This window comes from Ambystoma mexicanum, chromosome 11 (assembly GCF_040938575.1).
Source record: "Ambystoma mexicanum isolate Mex_15411 chromosome 11, UKY_AmexF1_1, whole genome shotgun sequence".
In the NCBI taxonomy this organism is placed as follows: Eukaryota; Metazoa; Chordata; class Amphibia; order Caudata; family Ambystomatidae; genus Ambystoma; species Ambystoma mexicanum.
The window spans coordinates 226531179-226546632 of record NC_090934.1 but is presented as its reverse complement, the minus strand read 5'-3'; the positions used below and the strand labels follow the sequence as shown (position 1 = coordinate 226546632).

Sequence of the window (15454 nt, the reverse complement as noted above, 5' to 3'; positions counted from 1 at the left end):
TGATGGAATGGCTTGAGTTTGCGGGGAGGGAGGAGGGAGGACGGGAAATGTATAATGTGCGGGTTTGACATTGATTATGAACGTCCTAAAAGTTGTGATGTTTGGTGTGTTTTAAAAATAATAAAAATTGTTAAGCTAACCAAAAAAAAGCGATCCAAGTGGAGGGCAGTTAATATAAAAAAAAATAGGTTAGCTCACAGCTTGAGGACCTCGGGCACACAAAAAAGAAGGGGGAAAATTTAGCAGGGAGAGCTGCCCGCTGCAGAGCGAAGCAACAAATAAGCACTTTCTGCACTTCCTGATAAATACGAGCACGTGCGCGCGCAACAGGAAGTGTGTGGGGAAGGGCGGTGCTAACATATTAACGTTATTTCACTGCAAAATAAAGAAAATGGCAGTGAAAATAAAGTAGTCTATCCACAATATAATTCCATAGATTATATTCAGTTCTTGAATGTTGGAGACCGTTCCACAAGTCACAATTGAAACCGTATTTCTGGATCAGCAGAAGCAGAGATCACCAGCAGCAAAGCAGCACTTCTGTGCACTTTTGTTGCACGCGCGTATTTATCAGGAAGTGTGTGTGGAAGGGCAGTGCTAACGTATTAATGCTATTTCACACAAGTCACAATTGAAACAATATTTCTGGATCAGCAGCAGCAAAGCAGCACTTCCGTGCACTTCGCATTGCGCACACATTCTACAAATTACCACTCCAGCCACAGTCCCGCCCACCACACTTAACAATTCGCCCCCAAATATGTATAATAACAAAAGGACATTTCGTACTACTTGCATAATCCAGCAAAAGCTTCAACCTGCCACAACTGTAAAGGAAACAAAAAGAAAATGATCATCTTTTCTCAGCACAGCAAAAACACATCCAAACATTGAGGCTGCTATCTGGAAACCATTCCCTTCCATGGGCCAGATAAATGGGACATACCAGTCATCTGCCACACAGGAAGGGTAAACTGCAAACTGATGGCAAATGCGGATGAGGGCATATGGCAACCCCCGTCACCGAAAACCAACTTTTCCAGATGGACATTGCTGTCTCCTGGGGATGGCAAAATGGTGCCCCAAACCTCCAAATTGCTCCACCCTCAGTAAAAACAAATATATGAAATGGCATTCATAACGCGTCTATACACAAGTGTTTCAAGGAGCAACGAGGCAAGGGAGGAGGAACAGAGGGTAGACCACGATCTGACTAGGTCAGGTGACCTTGAGATTGCGCAAGTGCGGGGCGAAGGGGCAGTGCAATACATAGGATCAACAGTAAAATAAATAAGAATAATAGGTAAAAAGTGCAGCCAGCTTGTGGCAAGTGCAGACATAGGGCCTCATTACACGGTAGGCGGAGGACCAAGGTGCTATTAGCACCTTGGTCCATGCCGGTAAAATACCGGCACCGCCTTGGTGGAAAGGGGAATTACCGCCCTATTCCAAGGTTGGCGGGGCGGTAATTCCACCTTCCCCCATTGCCCTTCCCCATTCCCATTTTTGCCCCATAGGGCTCTATGGGAATGGGGAAGGCGCTAATAATTAGCACCCTGGTCCCTTTGCGGGTTGGTTTTTAACGCCTGCTAAATAGCAGGCGTTAAAGTACTTGCCCGCAAAGGGACCTCGTAGTAAGGCGGTAACGGTTAACGGTCACCGTACCATTACCGGTGACCGTTAACCCTTACCCCTTCCGTGTAATGAGGCCCACAGTGTCAAGAGCTGGTAGGGGACTGTAGGGATACAGAAACGGCCCCCAAGTGCAGTTGTTGTCTGGGAGGCAGTGCAGGGATGCAACTGGCGGGGGAGGGGACCTGTGTTCGAGATCTGAGGGTAGCTAGGAGACCAGTGCAGTTACAGTCAGGAGTTCAGCAGGGGAAAGGAGGAGAGAAAGCAGAAGCAAATAGGAAGGTCTTGAGATGCTTCCGGAAATGGTGCTCAAGTTTCAGGGAGGCTGTTCCAGAGGGAGGCCCCAGCCAAAGACGGAGATCTACCCCCACTCGTTGCTTGGAGAAGCGACTGACCCCGAGGTAGTTGGAGGTGGATGAGCGAAGGGCTTGAGAAGGAAGATCTTTTGGAAGAAAGAGTTGAAGGTATTCAGGCCCCAGCCCCAGAAGGCCTTGTGGAAAATGCAGAGGGTTTTGAACTTATCCTCGCAGCCACTGGGAGCCAGTGCAGAGATTTCACTCCTGGAGGGATACGATTTCTTGGCTTGAGGCCAAGGACGAGTCTCGCAGTCCTGTTCTGGATGAGTGGCAGAGGGCGCAGAGTAGAAGCAGGCAGATTTGGAAAGAGGCTGTTCAAGTAGTCCAGCCTAGAGAGAACCACAGTTCAGGAGACAGTGGGCTTCTGGGGGAATGAGGGGAAAGGAAGAATACCTCTGAGGAGGTGCAGCTGGTAGTATGACTTCTTGGAGATGTCAGATGTGAGGAGAGAAGGTGGCCCCACAGGTGGGAGCAGGAAGAGGGCTAAGAGGCCGGCCAGAGAGCGACAGGAAAGGAGGGAGCAGGTGTGCCGATGAGGAGAATCTCGCTGGCATTGAGGTAGATTTCATTGCCAGCACACCACTCCTGGATAGCAGACATTCAGAGATGAGAGAAGAAGAGGTGGCGGAAGGGAGCCTGAAAAGGAGCGGAGTGCCACCCGCATAGCACTGAAAGTTGGGGCAGAGAGCGGCAGTGGGGTAGGCAAGAATTGCCAGGTATTGGTTGAACAGCCAGGGAGAGAGGTTAGACCCCTGAGGAACACCACAGGTAGAAATGGATACAGAGTAGAGGAGGGACCCAAGTTGGACCTGGGAGGGTCAATCTGAGGGCAAAGAGGTCAGCCAAGCCAGGGCCCGATCGGTGATACCCAGGTTATCACGTAGACGGTTGAGCAGGATGGTATGGTTGGCAGATTACACTGCCAATCTGCCCCCATCTGTTTGGAATAGGGGAGGGAGCCACCCCCCTTTTCACATACAAAAATCCCTGCTGGTCTAGTGAATCCCATCCCCCAGAACAACCCCAACAAAAAAAGTATTCTTTTCTTTTTCTGTTCCGTTTGCCCCCAGGGTGAGCTCAACATTATGCCCCATGCTTTAGGGGCCGGAGGGGGGAGAGGGCCGTTTGTATAGTAAGTGGATCCACTGCAAATAGGATCCCTGGTGAACCAGTGGCATTGCTGGGCACAGAGAGCGATCCGTGGCCAGCAATGCTTCAAGGTAGGTGTCGTTGGAAAGGGGAGAGTGTCTCCCCTCAATCAAAACCGCATGAAAATGCCTGAGATCGAGGGAGAAACCTACCTTCTTCACCGCTGCAGCCGAAAATGGCTGCAGCAGTGAAATTTACATTGTCTCACGTCAGCACGTATTACGCACGCTGACGTGAAACTGAATTAATTCCAACCCTGCAGGCCGTGAGGACGGACCTTGTCCTCATATAGACTGGGGATTGGAGAATTGCTAAAAAGGATAAGCTATCTCGTTCTCAGCTCTGCAAATGTACTGGTTACGACGGGACTCCTCACCCTTAGCACTTCAGGGGTTAAAGACATAATGGATAACATTTTCTTATCTACTATAGGTCAGCATGATTGGGTAATTCCAGGGGATGATTTTAACCTACAAATTGGTAATGGGGCCACGAAAGATCTCTTTGATCTACTTAAGGACTCTGTGATGGAGATTCTGACCCCCTTTTAACGGTAGATCCTTGCATGTGTGTGAAGGGTCTTTATATACATGGTTGGTGGACTGGGGTCTTTGAAGTGTGAATGGCCGTATTCCTAATGTTATTCCTGGCAACTTCACGTTTCAAGGTCATGAGGGCAATACCACCAATGACTATTTCAGTGTTTCTTTATCAACATGTTCTCAAATTTAAAACTTGTGTGGTTGTTGAGTTATGCAGTGATCACCCTAGACCATTAGACGTCAGCTGGTAAGATAAGGAATTATATAGTAATTGTTTTCTCTTAGTATTGCCGTCCCCCCACCATATAGGGGAGTAAGGTGGCAGGGCCTACTTTCGTTCTGGAAGCAATTTGGAAACCAAATGCTGAACATTTTGAGAATTTAATTAATTGTTTGGTTGATCCTAATGGAGCCATGGGGATCTACGAAAGGATTATGGCCCAGATCTCTCTATCTTTAATTATAAATTGTTCTCATTCATGGCCTAGCAAAGGGCAGGTTTGGTTTAATGAAAGAAGTCTGAAGGTGAAACTTGTTTTTACATTTATCAAAAGACACAACTACACCTAGTAAGCAGATCTCCCAAGCTAGATGCATTTATAAGCAGTGCCTAGCACACGTAAGGCACACCCAGACAACAAGGTCTGGTCTGATTTAGTTGTAGCATCAAAAGAGAAATTCAATTACATTTTAGGAAATTGTTACTAGGGGCTCGGGGGTACATGGGCACAACATCACATAGTATCAAATGTCAAGATCTCGACCTGGATTGAGTATCTTTTCCACGCTGTGATCAAGGTGTTTGGAGGCAGGTGAAACATTTATTTTGGATCCTAGCGACAATTCGGCAGAACTCAGTGGTACTTGGAGTAATGGATTGCTTACTCTCCTATTCCAGCCTTTTAACAATAATAATAATAATAATTTTGCGTTTATACAGCGCTACGAACTCTCGGGTATCTGAGCGCTGCTTATTATTACCCACGGTGTGTGGTGCTCATTTATCGACCTCGGAAGGATGAAAGGCTGAGTTTGGCCCTGCCGGGATTCGAACCTGCGTTAGCAGGCTCTGCACGGATGTCAGTGTGAGCGCTCTACTCGCTGTGCCACTTGACCAGCCTTAATTGCACTCCGGGCCTTGTTGGTGTTCTCATTTACAAATCTAGCCACCCTTTGGGTACCATTATTAACAATTTGCTTTAACTCCATGATTGCTACGAATTGTCCCTGACCTGGAAACCAGCAGTTTGTCCAATATTTGAAAAGGGCATAAGGGCTACTCCTGCAGTTTATAGATTCACAGTTTAAAATAAAATATGTGATGGGGCAGTTTTGGATGCATTTAAATATTGGGCTTTTGAGAATAATATATTCTCCCCAATCCAACTGGACTTTCGAGCTGGCCTGGGGACAAATGAACAGACGCTTAATCTTTACCTAATTGTTGTGCATGCCTTGTACATTAAGCATGATCATGTCTACCTTGCTTTCATGGACCTCAATATGACATTTGACTAGGTAAAATTATGGCAGAATGTATACAATCTGAACTGCCCTGTGGACATTTTAAGCGCTCTGACCCAAATTCGCCAGGATACAAGAGCATGTGTTAAAAGTGGAAGGGATGGGTGTTGTACGGCTTCCTCAATTTAAAAACAGGAGTTCGCCAGAGGTGTGTTTTGGTGCTGTTTTTAATACATGTACATACTGTCCAATGTCCTAGTTCAGATCGGTGTGAATGCTCCATAATTTGTGCCATGACTATTGATCCTGGCATATGCATATGATAGCCCCCCACCCCTGTGCTTGCAAAGTTTAATCAATGCCTTTAGGACTGATTTGGATCTTATAGTTAATACTGACAAATCGACCATCAGGCCTTGTAAATTGGGGAGCTAAAGGATCACATTGCCCAATTTGTATTCTAATGACCGACCAATAGCAATGGTTACTGAGTTTGATCATCTAAGCATGCATTTCTCCTCTAAACTAACAATGACTGTCCCATTTGGAAACAGTATGAAACAGCACTAAGTGGGATCAGTAAATAGGCAAATAAGTTTAAAGCTCAAACCATTGAAATGCTTTTGAGAGTGTAAAGGTGGTAGCCAAATATGATGGTTCGATCTAGGGGTATTCAGATGTTTCGAGCCTACAATTTAAACCTCTTTGTCTTCCCAGTTCCATCATCACACTATGAAGTGCATAGCGAGGTGGAACTTTTTTCAATTAATTTTTTGTTCTTTATATATTTGCTTTTTTAAAGATTAAATTTAATGTGGAACCTGCCTTGCAGTGGTAAAGAACAATGTCCCCTTGTCCCACCATATTACTGAATGTATGTGTAGCAATGTATCATTGTTGTCCATTCCTTGGATTAGCCAGGTGAAACAGACTTTAACTCAGATAAATGAATTGTCCTGATTTACCAAGCCGGGACGTTTAAGATCTCGCCAACACCAAAAAACATTATTCATGACTTTTTATTCTGTTAGTGCGCGGTACAAATATCCTTTAACATTACCGCCACAGGAGTGGTCCCCTGGTGCTCCGGCGGCTCTGAAAAAGGGAGAAGAGGGGGGGGGTGGAGTTAGTGGGAATAAGCTGGAAAAGTGCAAGAGAGCAGTGATGTGCTGTTGGCAGCCTCAGCCCGGTGTGTCCGTTGGCTGGGCTTGGGCTGTTTTATAGTCGGTAGTCGTCGTATGCTGTTGTGCAAGTGTATGTGTGGCTTGTTTTGTTGTTGCAGTGTAGTGAAGTTTGTGCAAATTGCTGTGTTTCAGGCTTGTGGTTGTGTTTGAGAGGTGTATGCCGACGGATGAAATTGTTAGTGGTTTGGTTAGTTGGCATTGCTGTCCTTGCAATTGTGTCTCGGTGTGATGCTTGCAATGATTCACTATTCCATCTGAGTGTGGCACTTGCTAATCTTCAATATTCTGTCTATATGTGAGGCAGGCCAGTGATCACAATTCCATCCAAGCCTGGCACTTGTCATCTACTGTGAAACGAAGAGTTAAACAGCTGACCATAGACTTGTTCTTTTAAACTCTTATTGAATTTCTCAATCACTAACATGAAGTTATTGCTTGGGGGGGGATTACCCATGAGATCGGACGAAGGCTTAGTGGTTATGTAGAAGGAGGAATGTTATTCACTGTGCCAAGCGGATCAAGAAGATTCTTTTTTGAATTTTATATTCCTTTTTAACCACCTATGATTATATTGCAACGGTTACGATGTGGCCCATTATGAGGAGTGGGGGATTTAATCATTGTTGTCCAGCTTATATATTTACTGCACGTTAACCAACCGATTAAATGGTGGGCCTTATTACCCTATTTCCATCGGGCTTTAAAGGATAGTAAAACTCTGGTTATGCCTGTACTAAGTTGTTGCTAATGCATGTGCATTTTTATGCGGCTTGATGTGCTATTACGGTTTTAGTCATGGAATGAATTTTATTTAATGTATTTGTTTTCTATGTTTTATGGAAGAAGATTATTTTGTAAAACATTAATTGATTAATTTGATAATGATATTACTTTGAATCTATGGCAATATGTATAGAAGGCTTATTCAATCTGATAAATAGTGAATAACAAACATGCTTTTTTTGCTCCCGCCTACGTCCTTTTTCCGTGTTGCAAGTAATAAATGGGTAGAACCGCAGGCCTTTCTGGTTGGTTTATGTAAACACAATTTCACTCGAGGGTACCCTGTCTTATGACACAGTTGGTGATCTGGATACCCCGGGCGGTGGGCCATGATCCCTGTGAATAGGGGCCTGCTGATTGCAATTTGGACTGTGAGGAGTCTAGCGCTTTATGAAAGCCAGAAGATATAAATTCAGGACAATGCCAAGCGCTGAATAGACATGTTTTCCAGGCAGGCATGAATAGAGGTATAAAGATTGCTCACAAGAGCTTGCGTGGGAAAAAGCTAGTCTTGAAATCGAAAAGATAGTCTTTGACGGCTGCGATAATAAGAACTATTTAAAGTCTTGAAAGACTTTGAAAATCACACCTCCTTTTCCGTCTGTCTCCAAGGACACTGCATGGTGGCAACAAATTCAGGACAAATTTACACACAAAATACAGGACATCGTCAAGCCATTGCTAAAAAACTAGTCCATTTTGGCAGGCAGGGTGTTTTTAACACACACACGCTTGGTTAAAATGCCCGAATTTGAGTTCCATTCTTGTACTGAACAAGAAATCAAAGATGGTATTAACAACATGAAATCTACATCTTGTCTTGGAGATGCCTGCCCACCAGATGTTTTAAAAACAATTCCATTAATGTTCTCTTGCCATGGATTAACAAACTGGTTAACTCCTCCTTTCAGTCTGGCACAGTGCCTGCTGCACTGAAGGAGGCTTGGGTCACACCTCTCTTGATAAAAACTCTCTTGACCCCTCTATCCCCAAAAACTATAGACCCATCACCAGCGTCCCCTATGTATTGAAAATCTTAGAGTGGCATATATACAGCTGAAGAAATGTATTGAGGAACACAACATCCTCAATCCAAATCAATAGAGTTTCAGGGCGTAGCATGGCACTGAAACAGCCCCCTTGGATCTTAAATCCAACATCACTGATATCGAGAAAAAACTTCCCGCACTGCTACTGTTAGATTTTTCAGGTGCTTATGATATCATTGCCCATAATCTGCATCATCCTCCATAGCTAATTGCGTCCTGTTTGGGTCCTACAACTTCTAGAGTGGCAGTTGAGAGATTTCAAGCCAAACTAATATTAAATGCATTCAGTGTCTCAGTGTTTCTGTTTTTCACCCCTGCTTTTTAATATCTATATTCAACCATTTCTTGATCTTCTGGAGACCCTGTGTGTCCAACTTGCAAATTAAGGTGATGACATGCAGATCCTCTTTGAATTTTCGGGCAACTACCAGAAGGATTTAGATGTTGTGAACTACACCCATGCAAAAAATTCAACCATGGATGGCAACTAACTCACTTGCTCTTAATGACCCTAAAACGGAGCTACTTATCCTGGCTTCCCGTCCTAAACTGAAGAACCTTGCTCAGAAGTATGGATCCTTTGTTGTGGTGGGTAATTCCATTCCCGTGAGTAAATCGGGGAAAACCTTGGAAGTAACGCTTGATGCTAATCTCTCTATGAAAAATCAGGTCTCTCAAATACACTCATTTTGCGGATATGTAATTCAACTCTTATATCAGATTAGACCTTATTTTAGCATTAACAACAGATCCCTCCTGGCGTCCTCACTGATAAATTCACTGTTGGATTATTAACAGTTTACTAATGGGGACTTCACAGGGGATCTGAAGCAGCTACAAACTGTGCAGAATGGTGCCGTCAAGTCTCCCGGTGAAGCAGAGAATCAAACGCAAGATTCTACCACTCGCTCATAATTTCCAACTGGCAAGGCAGCACACTATCCCATCAACAGATTAAGGAGGAAATAGTCTAGCAGAACTTTGCGCTCCTCTGATACCCCTCTGCTCAATCAGCCGAGATCCCGCTTGAAAAACGTCGGCGATTGTAGCTTTGAATCTAATGCACCACGTGAATGGAATGCTTTGCCCATAAACATTAAAGCTTCCCATTCATTACCTACCTTTTTTTAAGAAACGTGTGTAGACATTTCGTGTGTAGACATTTCTTTTTAATCAACCTGAATAGAACTCCCCTGTTGCTCCAGGCTTTGTTCTCTTCCTACCTTATGTGCTGCGCTCTGAGGCCCACAGGCATGTAGCACTCTACTAGAACTGAAATAAATAATAATTTGAAGTTTCCAGAAATATTTGTCATTGTCTAGTAATCCCAATAGATGATGCTTATTTGTATGTGGCTGGATAACCACCACTGACTTGTGGCAGATAACTGACGAGAAATCCTTCACCACATGCTGATTTGCTCAACCTCTTTTTCCTAGTGCCATTCAGTATAAAATAATTGGTGTATGCATATGTCAATCAATATGGCATCTCAAAAATGTATTGACCTGCTGTAAGTGGTTTGGTGGGGCATTCCACTTGCACTAAAGAACTCCGAGTGTTGCTGGCATATATGTGATGGTGAAATTGGGACAGTGTAGTGTTATTCCTGTTGGAGTAATCCATAGCAGTGCCCTTTGGCTTCCCTGTGCATTGTCTTTTAGCTACTCATAAGAGCCCACGTTTGGGGTGCTACTTGCTGTGAAAAGCTTTTCTACGGGACGCCTTTCTTTTTAGTAGGCTCCTAAAGCGTAGATGCTTTAAAAGCTGCATATTGAATTTGCAATAGTGTCCACGATAGCCTGGAGTCGCTATGTAGGGGCACAGCCGCATTTAAAGATTTGGGGAAAACAGGCTTTTCTGAAATCTTTGTCTCGCCCATGGGGATTGTTATTGACCTCCTCTCGGCCAATCGCATTGTCTAGAGTGCAGTCAATAACTACTGGTATTGATTGCATTCTTTCTTTAAAAGCAGAAAGGGAAACAAACAATGCAATTTCCAGGCAAAATTCCTTTCGGTTTGATGCAACATTTTTAACGCAGGAAAGGAAAAGCTAAAAGATGGGAAAATGTTACTTTCTTAGAGACATCTTTTGACTTTTACATAGCTCCTAATGCAAGCTCATGTTATGCCCACTCCAGTACAACCAAGTTTGCAATTTAACTTATGACCACAAACAAATGTAAATACTACAAAATAAAAACACATTCAATTTGCTAACTAGGTTTGCCTATTTACTCACTTAAAGCAACATTTTTGCTTCACCACACAACTCTAAAAGATCTATTGCAATTACCATTATGTGCTAATAGCCTTTGGGAGGTGTCCTTATCACTTAGGGACATGACACCTCCCTCGGCCTATAAGGTCATAAGAATTTTCTTTTTGATGCCAGTTTCCTTTTTTTGATTAGTGAAAATGTGTTTTGTAGTTTTAAAATCTTAGATCTCTAGGTCACGTCCTTTACCGTTCTCTTAGATTTTGTCTTTCTCCCCTCTGCTGCCTCGTCTGCATGGGCCATTTCAGAGCACATGTAATTAAGTCGGTATCTTTGTATATAAGGACCTTTTTTAGGACCGTTATTGGAGTTGGCAAGTCACTAATGGCATTGCCTGTGTGACACTAGTTTCCGATTTCAGGGGAAGTAGCTAGATGGTGACCTTGATTTTTCAGGAACTACTTTTCGTGATGCTGCGTTGTGTCCAGCTTCACCTGTTGGACACAGCCCATGAGATATCTCCCCACCCCCCAACTAAATGATGTTCATGTTAGTATCTCATTCAATGTGTGACGGTTCTGATTTGACCCTCCTAATGTCGTGTCTGTACTGAATGGTACTGTACCTGAATGCCTTTTTTTCGAATTGTAGCTGCTTCGTTCTCCACCGCACCCGCCCCCCCCCCCGAGTTTACTCTACCACTCCACCCCTTAACGTGGCAGTTCACACTCCATGCTCTGATCTTTACCGATTTTTTTATTTTTTAAATACTGCTTCTATTTAAGGTCTGATGCTAGGTGAAGGAGCTGGTGGTAGGTTTAGAGCAGTACAGCATGGGCACCACCTCGACCACTGTTGCTTCCCATGCTGGTAGCATATTTGGGGTTAAAGCTGCAACACCCACCGGCTTATTGTGGTACACAGATGTACTCTGTCACTATGGCAGATGTGTGATATACAAATGCCAATCAATATACACCTAAAATAACATAACACATGTTTAGTGTGTCTTTAAACACAATCATCATTTACATTTTCCGCTGATTCTATAGGTGTTTATTATGTGACGGGCAGTTCAAATAATAAAGTTGCCAAAACACTACATCCTAATCCAACTGTGTCTGAGACCATAAATCCCGTGGCTCTGCAATAAGTGCCCGGGCTGAGCCCTGGCAAACAACCCCACAAATGAATCACTGGTTTAGGGGCTAGAGAGCGGCCAAACATTTTAAGAAATCCTTTTAATTTACATTACGTTCATGGTGAAGTGCAGGGTTTTACAATCTGCTGGTAAGGTGAGGTGGTGCATTATTCATGCTAGTAGAAAATAAATATCATAAATCTGCACATCGAATTTAATCACCTCATCATAACTCCGTTATTATAGTGGTAAGTAATGCTGTTCGGCATTTTTTATTTTTTTTTGTTGCTGCTTTTCAGGACTTAATTCGGCACCTTTTTACAAGAAAACGTGCACACGTGCACAATCCCTTTTGTTACTTTGCTCAGGGGTTCAACTTTTCTGAAATTGTTTCCTTTCCCAACAGTGTCAGATTCCAGTGGTGTGGCAATGTCCTGTAGACGGAGCAAGGTTCTCTGTGCCCCTGCTTGTTTAATTTTGGACGCCTGCTTCAGCCATCTTTTAATAAAGAATATTTAGATCTTTGCACTTGTAGGAAATGCAGATTGAGGTCAACCATCACTTGTGTCTTCCACCCTGCAGAAACACCTATAAAATATATCCAGCATAGTGATGAAAGAATAGGATGCCTTCCTCTAATCTTTCCACATGCATGGAAGTGTCCTGGCTTTCAGCATTCTCTCCTGTACAAGGGGGTGCACAATGTCATATACTATCCTTGCGCATGGGTGAGTAGCATGCTTTCCCCTCACAACAGTCCTGCCTGGGGGAAGAGTAAGATGCATAGCTACCTACGCTGGTATGGATAGCCTCACTCACCACCACAGCTGTGATTAAGAGGAGATCTGTGACAGACTGGTTACCACACATCGCTGTCCTGGCAAATTCCTCCGGATCTCCCACTCATGTTTTACAAATAAAATACTCTGTATAGGCTGAGCATTTTACTGTGACGCTCTTAATGGTTTATGTTAGTGTTGATGGCCTGGAGGCATTACATCTCTGTGTAGAATGTATCAGAGTTTGTAATTACATGCAGCCCATGTAAAGAAGACATACAGAGAACTCTGTAAATTTAATTTCTAATTTTGCTGTTTAAATTTGTTTGCTCAGGGTCTCCATTCCGCTGGAAAATGTGATACATATACTTGGTCCTTGTAGAGAAAAAGTGCTGTTTTTAAGCAAAATCTGAGGTTTTCCAAGAGATTCTCATTGGGTCAGAGTTCTTAAAGTGTGTAGGGTAGAATTCTGACTCTAAACTGGTACATTTTGCTACAGACATTTTAACTTCTGGTGGTGACCGTAACAAGTATTTGTGCTTGTACAGAAAGCCAATGGAGTTTTTGCAGTCCCAGTTTTTTCTTTTATACTGATCAACAGGTGTGTTGTGCCTGTACATTTTGTTAATTTGCCTACCCATGTGTGCTCTACATCCCGTGTCCCCTACCCCGGCATCCATTTCCTGATCTCGGTCTCCCGCCCACCATCCCTCATTGGCAAACCAGGTGCTTTTAATCCACTCTGCCAGGGCAGCCTCCTGCGGCTAAGGGCCCTGAGGCAAAGGGCAGCTCCTGTTGAGGCGGCTCCAGATCGTGTCTGCAGGTGTAGCCAACGGCCAGCCGTCAATCAGCAGCTACAGCCAATGTAGGAGTGACCGGGGTGGGGAGTAACACGAGTGTGATAACTGTATGATCTACTTGTACCACAATCTCTGAATATTTTTCCTCTTGCTTTTGTTCACATCTAGAAAAGGGTTCCAGGTCATTTGGTCGAAAACCAAATGATCGAATGCCATTTGATCGAGAGTCAAATGGTCTCAAAAATGGTCGAATTTCTTTTTTTTTTTCTTTTTTTTTATGGGTGGGGGGGGTTCCCCCCAAACCCCCTTATTCTATATTAATTTTTTGTTTACCAAACAAAACTAAAAAAATATATAAATAAAAAGAATGTGACCATTTTTTTTTCCGACCATTTGACTTTCGATCAAATGGTCATTCGATCTTTTATTTTCGACCATTTGACCGGACACCCTAGAAAAGGCCACCTGTATCCTAATTGTACCTACTATCCTGCTTCACAGGATATATCCAGGCGTACCCCGAGATAGTACTGTGTTGTATTCTACCTGTCCCGTACACCTAGAAATTGTTCTAAAGGATTGATACCACTGTGTTTTATTTGTTGCACACACCTAGAATCTGCCCTTGCTGCTCTGGTTCTCACCTCGAAAGTACCCTCTGTGACTCAGAAATGGTTCCTAATACCTTGATTGGCATCCAGAAGGTGCCCTTAGATGGTACTATAATGTATTTGTCAACGCTGCTCACTTACAAGTACTAGGACCATCTTGTCTGTGCTACTCCCCTATAACCTATCCCTATCTCATTGACTCCCATTTAGAAAGTACCTCCTGAGAGAGTATTGTAACTTATCCTGCCTGTCCCAAACTCCCAGAATATTGTTGTTGGTACCACATCTAGAAGGTGCCCACCATGATTGTTCTGTGAACTTATTTTGCCTGTCCCACACATACAAATCCTGCTCTGCTTACCTAGAATCACCCGTGCCCTTCCTGTTTTATTATATCTCATTTCGAAAACTTGTGTAGAAAACGACTTTGCTCACATCACAAAGTGCCCATGGGATGGCACTGTGATCTGCTTGTTCCCACTCACTCTGATGATACTGTGATATATTTCTTTTTTATATTTGATTTTTTAAATTATTTTTTTATTTGCCTCTCGCACAGTCCTTGGATCCGTTCCTGCTCTTGTTACACTGAATCACACCTAGAAAGCTAATAAAAAGCTACTCTGATTCTCACTTGAAAATACCCCTGAGATGGCACTGTGATTAACTTGCATATGCTACAGTATTAATTGCTCTCACCCTTTCACCTGGAAAGTGCTGCATGAGATTGTACCACAATTTGCTTGCCTACGTTTTAGGTGCCGCTACTTCATCTAGACCTCCACCCTACTACTACCCTCTTTGACCCTCCCCCACCACCCTGGTATCTGAACCTAGACTCTGGATCACATCTAGTGCCTCCACATACATTACCACCAGTTCTTCAATCTCCAGGTACCACCCTTACCCCCTGGATGGAGACACCCAGCCCACACGAACCCCCCCCTCTCCAACCCATCCCTGCCCTTAAATCCCCCCTGGTCACAACCCAAGTCCCCTCCCCTCATACATCAGTACACCCTGATGCCGCCCGCCCACTCTCCTATCATCGCCCTGCATCCAACTCTAAAATCAGAGGTGCACTCTGGCATGCCAACTGCCTCCTCAATCGCTAATTCCCCATTCCCCTTCCCCCTAACACATCGACGTCCACCATCCCTCTAACATCCATTGAGATCACCCTGATACCCCCCGCCCATACACCATGCCCATTATCGAACACCCAAGCCAGGAGAGCCCTCTGGCGTACCAAACTGCGCGAATCCACCTGTTATTCTACTCCATCCTTGCATCCTCCAAGGAACCTCCCTCACTCCTGCCCTTGCCCCCCTGTCCCTTCTCAGCCCACCTAGGAACACACCACCCTCTCACTCATCCTCCCTTACCAACTCCCCCTCAGCCCCTACTCAACCCCAGCCAACATACCTCCCCCTTCATATCCCTTCCACTCTCTGAAAGCAGCACTCCGCGCCCTGACTAGTATGAAACTTGGTTCCCCCCATGCTCCTCATGCCATCCCTCCGATGACCACATCCCCTCCCAAAATCAACTGCATCCTCTTTAATCCCTGCTCCGCAACAAGTAACAGACACAGCATCTATGACCTCCTATCCTCTGACAAGCCTGACCTGGTCTTTATCACCGAAACCTGGTTCTCTGAAGATTTTGCACCTTTTGCACAAGAATCCACGCCCCCCCCACCCCCCCTCCCCGGCTATTCGTTCATGGCCCACAATAAACCCTCC

General features: G+C 44.2%; 1 protein-coding gene across 2 annotated transcripts in view; it reads left to right on the top strand.

Annotated features, from left to right (window-relative positions):
* Positions 1 to 15454, top strand: part of WASF2 (WASP family member 2) — a 586462-nt gene that overhangs the window by 15337 nt on the left and 555671 nt on the right. The window lies entirely within an intron of this gene.